The following is an 11255-nucleotide window of genomic DNA, read 5'->3' on the forward strand; positions in this document are numbered from 1 at the left end:
ACGTCGTCCGTTACGTGACTTACTCGCTACGGATCGACTGATCGCGTGACACCGGGCGAAGGAGTAATTAAAAGACCTTTAGAACCTGCGAGGCAGTCACCGCTCGTTCCCACCACACGCAATTCGTATTTGAGGTCGTATTTGTCCTGCAGTTCGTAAGTTGCAGCGCGAAACGTCGCGCGCGTTCAACGCTCGCGATCGCTTAAAATCACGCCAGGCTAATGGCCTCGTCGGGGACGAAAAGCTCGTTGAGAGCTCGATATCACCTCCTCCCCAAAAGCTATATGGACGGCTGTTATATAAAAGCAACTGAACGTGGCTACGTCGAAACTTGGAAATAGGCTTGTAAAACTCTTCCCACAGAGAAGGACTTCATTATTCACTTCGCAAGAATTTTATAATTTAATATATCTTCCAATATGATGTTAATAATAGTTTATAATTATTTTAATTTATCAGATTAATTAATAGTTGGAAAAGTCATACCTTAATGAAAGGAAAAGGACTTCATTATTCACGTCAAGAGTTATATGATTTAATATATCGTTCGCGGTAAGAATTATAGGTGATTTAAAATATCTTTCAATATATAATGTTAAGAATAGTTATTTTAATTTAGATTATAGTTCAAAAAGTTATTGTTCTTATATTTCAGTGGAGCACAGTATTAACTGTGTCTATAAAAGATGTTACAAATTAAAATTAATTTTCTATCAAAAGATTTCTCTATAGAAAATCTGTGTCATGTGCATTAAGAAAACATTTTTCCAAAGTATTTATATCCACGTAAAAATGTAAAAATTAATAAAAACTTTAAAACTCAAAAGCTGCACAAAAGAAGTTTTTTAATCTTAGCTTTTTTATCTTAGTAAAAAAATTAATAGCAGTAATAACACTTGTGATTGAAAACGAAAGGGTGAAAAAAGAATTTCGACATACTTTAGTAAGTTTCATCGTAGCTTCGAATTCACGATTAGAATCTAGGCTCGTTAAATGGTCGACGACTGCGTTTGTCTGCGCGAGTCCGGCCGCTAGATTTCGTTAAGCTATGCCCAATATGCCTCTTTCATACCGCAGCCGTTCTGCGCGTTGGTCTTTCTACATTATAGTGTTATCGGGGATTACCACTCAATCGCGAATACGGTCGACAATTTTCCGAAGATTAAAATCGGTGCTCGCGGAACGTGTGATCCGACTTTTATATGCGGAAACTGTGACGGGTGCCGGCGGCGATTGTAGTTTTTCTCTCCTAGTCTCAAATTTTGATACATTTAGCCGCGCGCAGTTTTTTCGCGTTAGCGTGAGGGGGAGTATACATCGACGCGTATCGGATTTTCTGGTTCAGAGGTGCAAAGCGCTTGTCCCGATTCGAGTTCGCGTGCGCGCCAACGACGGGGCTATCAGCGATATATTTTTTCATCATCGTCGTCGTTTATAGAGCTATAGCGCAACGAGCGGAGCTCCGATTTCCACGCTGTCTCGCATACGGATCAATGAGCCCGCCGACATTGTGTGTATATATACCATAATTCCCTGCGTAGTTCAGGAAACGCTGATTAGTCATCTGTATCTACGTATCGTCCACACGATCTGGTTTGTGTATATCAAACTTTGTATCGTGCATGCAGGATATTATGGATTTTTCAATAAAACCTCAATCGTGAAGTGACATATGTTCATCCGACTGTTAACTTGCGATATCTCGTTTGTCATCATGCTTTAATTGGTCGATTAACCGTTGTTAATCAATGTGTAAATTCATAAATATTTACGCCGGATTATTTTGATATTCAAGCTATTCGAGATTTTCTTTCGTTTACATTATTGTCATCAGAAAGAAAAACGGAAATAACTAATCTCTTGTAAAATTTTCCGTTATTAAATTTAGCCTTGGACTGAAGTTTGTCGCGAACAATTGCTGACTATAATTGCTTTATGTAATTTAACCTGATACGAATATGACGAATGTGAAATTACATACCTACGAGGTATCTACAATAGAATCATCTAACATTCATCTAGGGGTAATTAAGAATAATTTAAGTCTCTGCTTCCTCACACAGAATAGTCTCTTCATCTCTTATTTTTAATTTCACGAACATTGAAAATCAATATTTCCACGAAATAGATCGCAATTTTTTTCGCTTAGATATACTTCAGAACTTATTCAAGCTGTCTTCATTATCAGTTATTTTCCGTGTTCATATATTAGTATAAGATTCCTTACAGAATAAAAGATAATTATAAATGAGAGATAAAAACAATATTTTATAACATAATATAAATATAACATATATACTTCAAATATTTCAATTTTCTCGCAGAAAACCAATATGCTTGAAATATAAACGTACAATACATGCATCATTTGCTGCCGAAAAATCGATTGGTTCTTATTTCTGCATTGTATTTTTGTAAAAAGGATCATGTTTTTATTTAATGCATTCATATATGAAAATATCAGTTGACGTACAACATGCAGTGTCTCGTTTAATAATACTTCTTCCTTTGTCTACGGGAATGAATATAGTGTTTTAAAAATCTGCATTCTCACGACATATATTTTTATATTCTTTTGTTATAATTACTCGTATTATTTTTATTATTTTAGAATTTAAAACAACAATGATGATATTTTATCCAGTATTGATTTCCACATAATTTTTATTTTCTCTCCTCTCGCATTGATAAAAAAAATTTTCCATGTTATCTTTTTTATAATAATTTGTATGTATATTTTTATGAAATAATAAAGAATCAAATGATATTACATAAATCGTTTATTTAATAATTTTTCAAAGTTTTACCATAATATAATAGTTATAATATAAAAGATTTTCGTACATTCCGTGTGAGATTTATGTCATATCAAAGAAGATATAAGGAGAAAGCAGAATTATTACTTTTAGCACTATAGATCAATTTAAATTAATCTTATGTTAATTAAGGATTAAGTTTCTTCATAATGTCGACAAAGTTTACGTAGAATAATTAAAGTTAGAAATTAGTTAGAAAAATGACTGTTTGTAGTTAGGCATGTAATTAGAATATACATGTGTGAACTGTCATGTCAATATGTATTAGTGTCAGAGAATGGCGAGTTTCTCCCTTAATCCTTCACAATTCACCAAGCGATCCGTCACGGCTAGACATGGCTGATATCGCCAACTGCTAGTGTCACAATTTAGAACGGCTAACGTGTATTTTGTTATTTCAAACATTGGCGGCCGTAAATCTGACATAAAGTTGTAGATACGAAAATAGAGGATATTTCGCAAAAAAAAAAAAAAAAAAATAGGACTCGGGGAGAAACGCGAGGACCGATCGATCGATCGGTCGCTGATAATACCCGTCTATGGAAAATTCGCATAGTTACTCGTTGCACAGGTTTTCGGGCGGTCGACATTTTTCGTAGCATATGGAGCGGAAATTTAAACGCGCAATTTGAAATCCGATCGGCGCCACGCAGCGTCCGTGCCGTATTGCGGAGAGAGAAAAGAGAGGAAGGGTGAGAAAAGAGAAATGAGGGGGTAGGAAGAGAGTGATAAAAAAAACCACGCGAAAACTCGCAAAACTTGACGATGCTAATCGCCGAGTGGACACAATAGAACGTATTGGACGATCTCGCTTAAATACACGCATAAACTCTCTCGCATAATCGTATCGCGCGCATTTGGGACAAACGTTTTTCCGAGCGCGCTGCTCGAAACTTGATAATTCGCTGCGCGATATGTGGATTTTGCACGCCGATTACGCGCGCAGTATCACGTGGGATGAACAGCGCTTTTACGTTTACGTTGTATTACGTAGCTCCAACGCTAATTAACAACCGTGCGTTAAGCGGGCTATTCGCATCTTGGCGACATGTAAGACGGCGCGTATAATACACCGCCGTGTAAAGGGCTTCTTGTGAGGTGTTACGAGGGCGGTTGTGCTCCTGAATGGCTTTTTCGTGCCCTGCTATCCGGCATGTCGCGACACGCGCGTGCACCGTGTTCTCGTTAATTAACGAGCTCCGAACCACCGTGCAAGAATTATGTCGAAGATGGAAGATTATTTCATCCTGCTTAACTTCTTGTAAGATGCCTTTTCATTTACACACTCACATTTATTATATTACGTTAACTCTGGTTGATTTAACCAGCATGAATTATTTATAATATATATTTTTAAATAATTTCTTCACATATATGTAATTAGAAAGATAACATGTGTAATTTTGTAATAATGGCTGAAGAGGATTAAATGTAACTAAAGTTGAAATGTTTTGTGTGTGTGTGTGTGTGTGAGATCATATATTTATTAATTCATAAATATAGTTAGAATTATTTGAAGAGACATATTCATCTTGCTTAATGGATTATATTATCTTATTATTACTGCAATTATTAATACAAGCTAATGAAATTTATATGATTTTATTTTTGTCAATTTTCAAAAAATGTTCTTTCAATGGTTAAATATTGCGAGATGTCAAATAAAAAATTAACTTGTGCATTAAATAAATAAATGAATTCTTCTAATATACTAAACATTAATAATTGCCAAAAAGTAATCTCCTACAAGAGTGCTACATGAAAATTCCTCAAATTCGTAATGTTTTTTAAAGGCTTGTAATCTCTGAAACAGATATGTAACGTGAACGCATTTCACGTATGTTTTCGCACGTACTGGCTCACATAATCAGTATATTCATTGTCCACATACACTCTCTGGCTAATGAATTGTGCGAAAAAATTGCACCAGCAAACTTTCATATTTAACGTTATATTTGCATTTCTGCGTTATATTCGCTCGTTCTTCAACCTATAATAATATTTGCGTGACATAAACCTGAATATACTGTGGGCAACATCGCCTGTAGTTAAAATAATGCTTTGTACTCGATGTGAGTATGTAATAACCCTTATGATAATCAAAATTGTGCGCAAGCTGCTTTAATTAAGTTTTTATCTTATACAATGGTTGCTCTCCCGTGCACAGCACCTCATTATATCTTCACATTATTATGTCCGCACATAATAAAGCGTTACATTCGTTACGCGTCCACATTACTATTTCATAAAATTATATATCAACACCAGCTTTCCCTTTTCATCATCTTGACATTTTTATCTCTGTTTAATTCATCATATTTATGAGAGTGTAATATATGGAAGCAAATTATTTTATTCTCTACTATTATTCTTTTTTTATTTTATGAAATTAAATGTAATTGATAATACTTACTTAACATTTCTTTTATTTAATTTTCGATAAAATTCATCTTTTTAAATCCATATGTGTATATACACACACACACACACACACACACACACACATTAAAATATTTAAATATCTTGCAAATAAATTAGACATATAATTTATCATATTTAACTTCAAAAATCATTTATCTGGAAAAAGAGATTTTATAAAAACATTTTACTTTGAATTTTAATTCTTCTACTTTAATTCAACTTTATTTTATTCTAAAGCATTTCTTCATTTCTGATGATATTTTATTCAATTTTCGATAAATCAAATACTTAATTTAAAGTAGTTTCAAATATAAAGACCTCAAATAAACACACATAATTATTAATTAATCGATTTAATTAATTAGTTGTTACATTTTCATAAATAACATGTTATCTTGATATCGTGCTATTCATGACGGATACAATTACAGAGTAAAAGCGCTTAATATACTATGGTCTTGGTGACGGCAGAAATAATCTAACGATCAATAAAACGGTGTATACAAACAACATTGAAAATTTATCAGTGGTATACGTCAATAGTGCTAAAGAATAATATATCTTTTTGGCGGCATAAAAGCGTATGAAACGAATGATGAATTAAATATGCAATTATCTTTTCATCGGTAGACGGGCGTTGTAAGTGCGTGTATTCATATGCCACGGGATAGTCGTCAACTGACAGAGATCGCGATATACACGCACGGGTGACGAGGGTCTGGTCTGTAAATAGACGATCTATTCCGTCACTTTTGTTACACGCGAGCTGAAGTGCAAAAAGAAATGAAAGATGGGCCACAAAATCCTAAGTGTAAGCGCGAACAAATTTTTTTTTTTTTTTAATTGATGAATAATCTCCCTCAGAATAATCTTTTTACTCAACTAAATAAACGGACTTCCATACTAGATGGAAGTCTATTCTGTACATTGCATGCAATTTAGTTAAAGTATAAAAATAAATGAAAAATGACTGGCTGTAGAATTCTCTAAGTAATATAAAAAATAAGGTTTTTTAAGAGAAGATGAAAATTTGTTCTCCTCTGTAATATATTTTACTATTAGTTAAATAAATATAACGCGAAACCAATAATTTCTAAATAAAAATAAATTAAATGTAAAAATAGTGCAATATAATAAGAAAAAATGTTTTGAAATAAAAAACAAGCGGTATATATGTATTACAGAGAGTGATTTATAAAATAACAAGTTATGAAAAAATATTTTTCAAATATATACTACTTGCAAACGCATGCGGTTTTATTTATTTATAAATATATAATATTAAAAAACTGCTTTTTTGTAGAAATGCAAATTTTTATAACAATATGACATTTTATTTTTTATAAATTAGTATCAAATATGTAGGAAATTTGAAAGAAATCTAAATTACATCGCACGAGCGCGCGTGTAATTATAAATGAAAAAGTTTTACTTACGTAACTTTAAATACAGTGTTGTCATAAATTCAAGTCTAGTCACTAGTGAAACATTTTATATGTTAATAAATAAACGAAATCCACCTTCATAGGGCATTTTTCCTTAAAATGAGCTTCCTTACATAGCTTGTCGAGTTTTACGACGCAGTGATAGATCGCTACCCTGCATCTTGCTCTACTGCAACAGTTTCTCAACAGTTGCATCGCTTTAACCCGTTTAGTGCGCTCAATTCGGAAATATATTCTCATTATCGATACATATTGACAGATATAAATTATTAACTACATGGGATAAATTCGAATTATATATAGATCTAGTATTATAATTAGATCTGGCGTTATTAGATTAATCTCTTGAGCTTTATACATAATCTTGAAAAATGGCGTAATGATAAATATTCAAATTTCATTTCATTATCAAGCTGTAATATTTAATTCCAGTCACGAGTGCTGAGTTTTATGTTCAGTAGAAAAATAGCATTTTAGATTAATTTCAAGGAAGGAATCCGATATCAAATATTTTACATTCAGGCTATCGTATAATAAATTTATTATAATAATAAGTAAAACTAGCGACCAATATATGAATAACCGATATTAAAGGAATATTATTATATATTACACATATGGATATACGCATCTATTATGAAAATATACATTTATTACACACTTACCCATAAAATTTGCGTGAGTTATGTATATTTACGTTTGCGTATATAATAAAACTTTTATATAACAGTTACAAAGCATACATACATTCCTCCCTTTATTACAAATATATGATTTTAAATTTCCTCTTTCCACCTTCAGTTTGATTATTTGAACGTTAATGCCTGTAACGGGAGTCAGACGTTAACACGTTACGCGAACGAAAGAGAGACCCAACCATTTCCGCTGCGTCATCGTCGCCTAAAACGGGTCTTCCATTTAATTATTGTAATATCCAGCCCGTGATATCGAAGCAGCGTATTATCTCTCTTCTCCTCTTCCTCCCCAATTCTCACACCACAAGCACAACACGTTGGCGCGAGGATGCGACGTCGAACGAAGAAACTCACCCAGTGGTAGTAGCTCGGTAATGCAAATTCCAGGAACACCTGCACAGAAACTAGAGTAATGCGCCCAACGAGCACAGCAGCCGGTCGTTGTATTTATCTTCCGCGTCCGGAACGATAGGCGTGAGATATTCCTGGATTATGAGCTATACGGAAGTTACACGAGACAAATGTTCGGAAGAGACACATACGTTCGCCAGTACATGTGAAATATCAAGGTATTGCGAATATATCGCAGATAATTTTGTCGTATATTAAGAGATAGTTGCTTAAATTCATAATGAAAGAATTTAACATTTTTGGTTTCTTCTTCTTTGGATGAGAAAACTGTTTTCCACCATGTTCTGCTGGAGAACAAAAGCACTGTTTAGAATAGCACACGTTGTATTAATATATGTCCATTATTAAAACAGCATCCTATTAATAAAGAACATTAGAGTAATATTAAATCTGTACCTCTCGTATTAGATTATATTTAATTTATAGAACGTAATAAATTATTTATCTAAATGTGATATTGTTTGAAACAAAATATTAATCCGACAATCGGCTTCAAATTAATCAAAGGAATTGCAAATGGAATTACAGTACTTATATATGAGACTATAGAGTTTATAAATTATACAGTTGCTATTAATAGAAATGCAATCGAATCGAAAGACTGCGAGACAAGTGGGAGCAATCCGTAGTAATGCCCGGACTTGGGCCGTTATTTAGTTAGTGCACGCTCGTCGAGCCAACAGTAAAATATTCCTGAATTATACAGCACGCGCGAATTACCAGCTTTATGATTATAAATGAGTTACATCGTCGTGACAATATATATGTCGCAAAGAGGACGCTATGCATTAAGATGTGAAAAGTTGTTTCCTCCGCTAGTCGCTAAACGAAGGTAGCTAGAATCATTTGCAATGCGACGCAGGTAATTCCACGAGCGAACCGATGTGAGAGAGAGAGAGAGAGAGAGAGAGAGAGAGAGAGAGAGAAGAGAGAGGTGGAGGCTGATGACAGCGCGAATTCTACAAATACACGCGAAGCTATGCTATGAGTAGTTGGCTATTGCAATCTATTCGTGTCATTTGTTCCTGTAGAACTGATCGCGATTGAGAAAGTTTCTGGCGAAACAATAGCGGAAATTTCCGCTAAAAACTTGGTTTCAAGCAATTAGTATGATTAAAACTTAAAACACGGTCTGACTAGTTTACAAACGTAAAATTGGTAAATAGAATTCTTTTACGATATAACATTCTTTAAGGCTAAAACAAAAGTTATAAAGCTACTTTTGTCATCATAATGCAATTACAATTTACGCAGATACAACTTTTCCTTTCTTTTTTTTTTTAAACTATTTCTTTCGATTTCTTCCGTTTGGCTACGCTCGCCGCATAATTTTATTTTGATAAAGAATAAAAGAAACCTTTTTTGTGCTTTAGAACACAAACCAGCCTGTGTGCTCTATGCGCTGACACGAGTACTCGTAGCGGAAATGATTCGCATATCTGCATTACTGCGTCTGCTTTTGCGACACAAGCCGCGCGGAAGTCAACGTATGTAAACGTCAAGAAGAATAATACTTCGGGATTTTCGCTGAGAGACGTACGTGACACAATATATATTGCGCGAACGATTATAATCTCCATTCGAGTAATGCGAGTTGCGTGCAGTGATGCTTCGTCCATAAGCTTGGTTGGCGATTTGGTTACTCAAGATTCACCGTATGTTTTCTAGCGTACTCTTCTTAGCCTAAATCACTCAAGTGTGTGTTACACTTTTCAAGACAAATCCAGAGTGAAAGATACGAGCCTCGATGAATATAACTGTGGTATAAAGAAACGACTCGTTTGCAAAAAAAAAATTAAATCATTTATTTTCCTTAATGCAACACAACTTCTGTGTTCTACTCTCAAAACATTATTATCCACCTAATTGCCCACCTAAATTTAAAACTCTGAGATAGACTGCAAGATAATGGACAACGTGGTACGTCCTTTGAAAAGACGCACCGTCAAACGTATTTAATTATAATTATTTAATAACGTCTCATGTAATAAACGAAGAAAGATAAACATCCGTTTGTCTATATAACAATATTGGCAGCCATTGTGGCCTTACGCTATAATTAGTACTAAATTGCCATCGGGAAAACGGTTATCAAAGCGCTAATTGCATTGTAATACCAGCTTTAATATTAATTACCATAATTGATAGTGATTATAAGCATAATTGCGAATAATTGTTATGTTGTCGTTAATATTATTGTTATTTTAACTATTTTACACTATACATAATGGCAATATTGACTAAGTTTCCCTGACGCGTAATGTCTACATATATGTAAATCTGTTGGTGATTGATTTAAAAGTCCAAATATCATAGATCAATTTAAAAAATTTGATAAATATACTATATACTATTAATAAAATATTAATTTTTTTTTATTATTTTTACTGCATATATAATTTGAATACCACAAAATTTAAATTGCGCGACAAAAATTAATGTAATTTGATATTGATAAAATATTTCACAGATTAAATATGAGAAAACTTGTATTATTAAAAAAATATTATTTAAAAAATAAAGTCAACTAAAAGTTGATATGTCATATGAACATTTTACCATATATTCTAAAATTAATCAAACAAGCAATGCAATAAAAAATTTCATTTAATTTAATACCACTAATGCATGTACATTCATTTTGTGTACACATGGTGTGGCGAGTTTCAATTTAGAATGAATTATTGTCCTTTACAAGAAAAAGTTTGGTTTTTAATTTCTCATTTTTCTATCTAACAAATACATATAATAAAAATGAAAAATTAACAAGGACAGAAAGAGTCATGATACATGAAATCAATACTTACAGAACTATAGTTGTTTAAAAATAAAATTCGGTCAGAATAATCCTTAATGGAACGTTGGAGTTAGAAATATCGAAATGATAGAATGGAATGATTAAAAATAATTTTACCAACTCTCTCTCTCTCTCTCTCTCTCTCTCTTTCTTTTTTTGTAAATCACTTTTAAAATTCGTTTCACTCACGAGCAATATAAACTTTGCGTATCGTTACAGCATTACATTTACAAGATCGTCATTTTCCAGAAACGATTATCTTTGCTTGGGGAGACGTGCTCATTAGGTCGATGGTACATCTAAAGGTGGCTATCCCGGTAATCGTAAATGAATAATATAGAAGCAATTTTTTCGCGCCTCTAGCGAGTTGGAAACAATCGCGCAGGATTCGGCCAAACTATCTCTGAAAATGGCAGTTATCTCAATGGCTGATCATTGGGATTCTATATACGTTATATATGTGGTAGCGGGTTATGGTTATTAATTAACCGTTCTGTTCGGTGGCCGAATTTAGAGCACAACGCACGGATAATGCAACCATAGCCACCTACATTTGCATATTTGAACGTTGTATACGCCATGATGTGGTGATTACGGACCGAATCGTGTTAGCTATGACGAGAGTGTAACGTTTTCTTCGATTATATGTTTATATGCCCGCGGGAGAGAA

At 33.4% G+C, this 11255-nt stretch overlaps 1 long non-coding RNA gene across 1 annotated transcript; it reads left to right on the forward strand.

Moving 5' to 3' along the window:
- Position 1: 1 nt before the first annotated feature.
- Positions 2–9588, forward strand: LOC147908608 (uncharacterized). The gene is made up of 2 exons (XR_015546166.1): positions 2–552; positions 656–9588. It is a non-coding gene; the product is annotated as an uncharacterized LOC147908608 (long non-coding RNA).
- Positions 9589–11255: the final 1667 nt, after the last annotated feature.

Source organism: Acromyrmex echinatior, chromosome 9 (genome assembly GCF_024713525.1).
Source record: "Acromyrmex echinatior isolate Ae372 chromosome 9, ASM2471352v2, whole genome shotgun sequence".
NCBI classification, from domain to species: Eukaryota; Metazoa; Arthropoda; class Insecta; order Hymenoptera; family Formicidae; genus Acromyrmex; species Acromyrmex echinatior.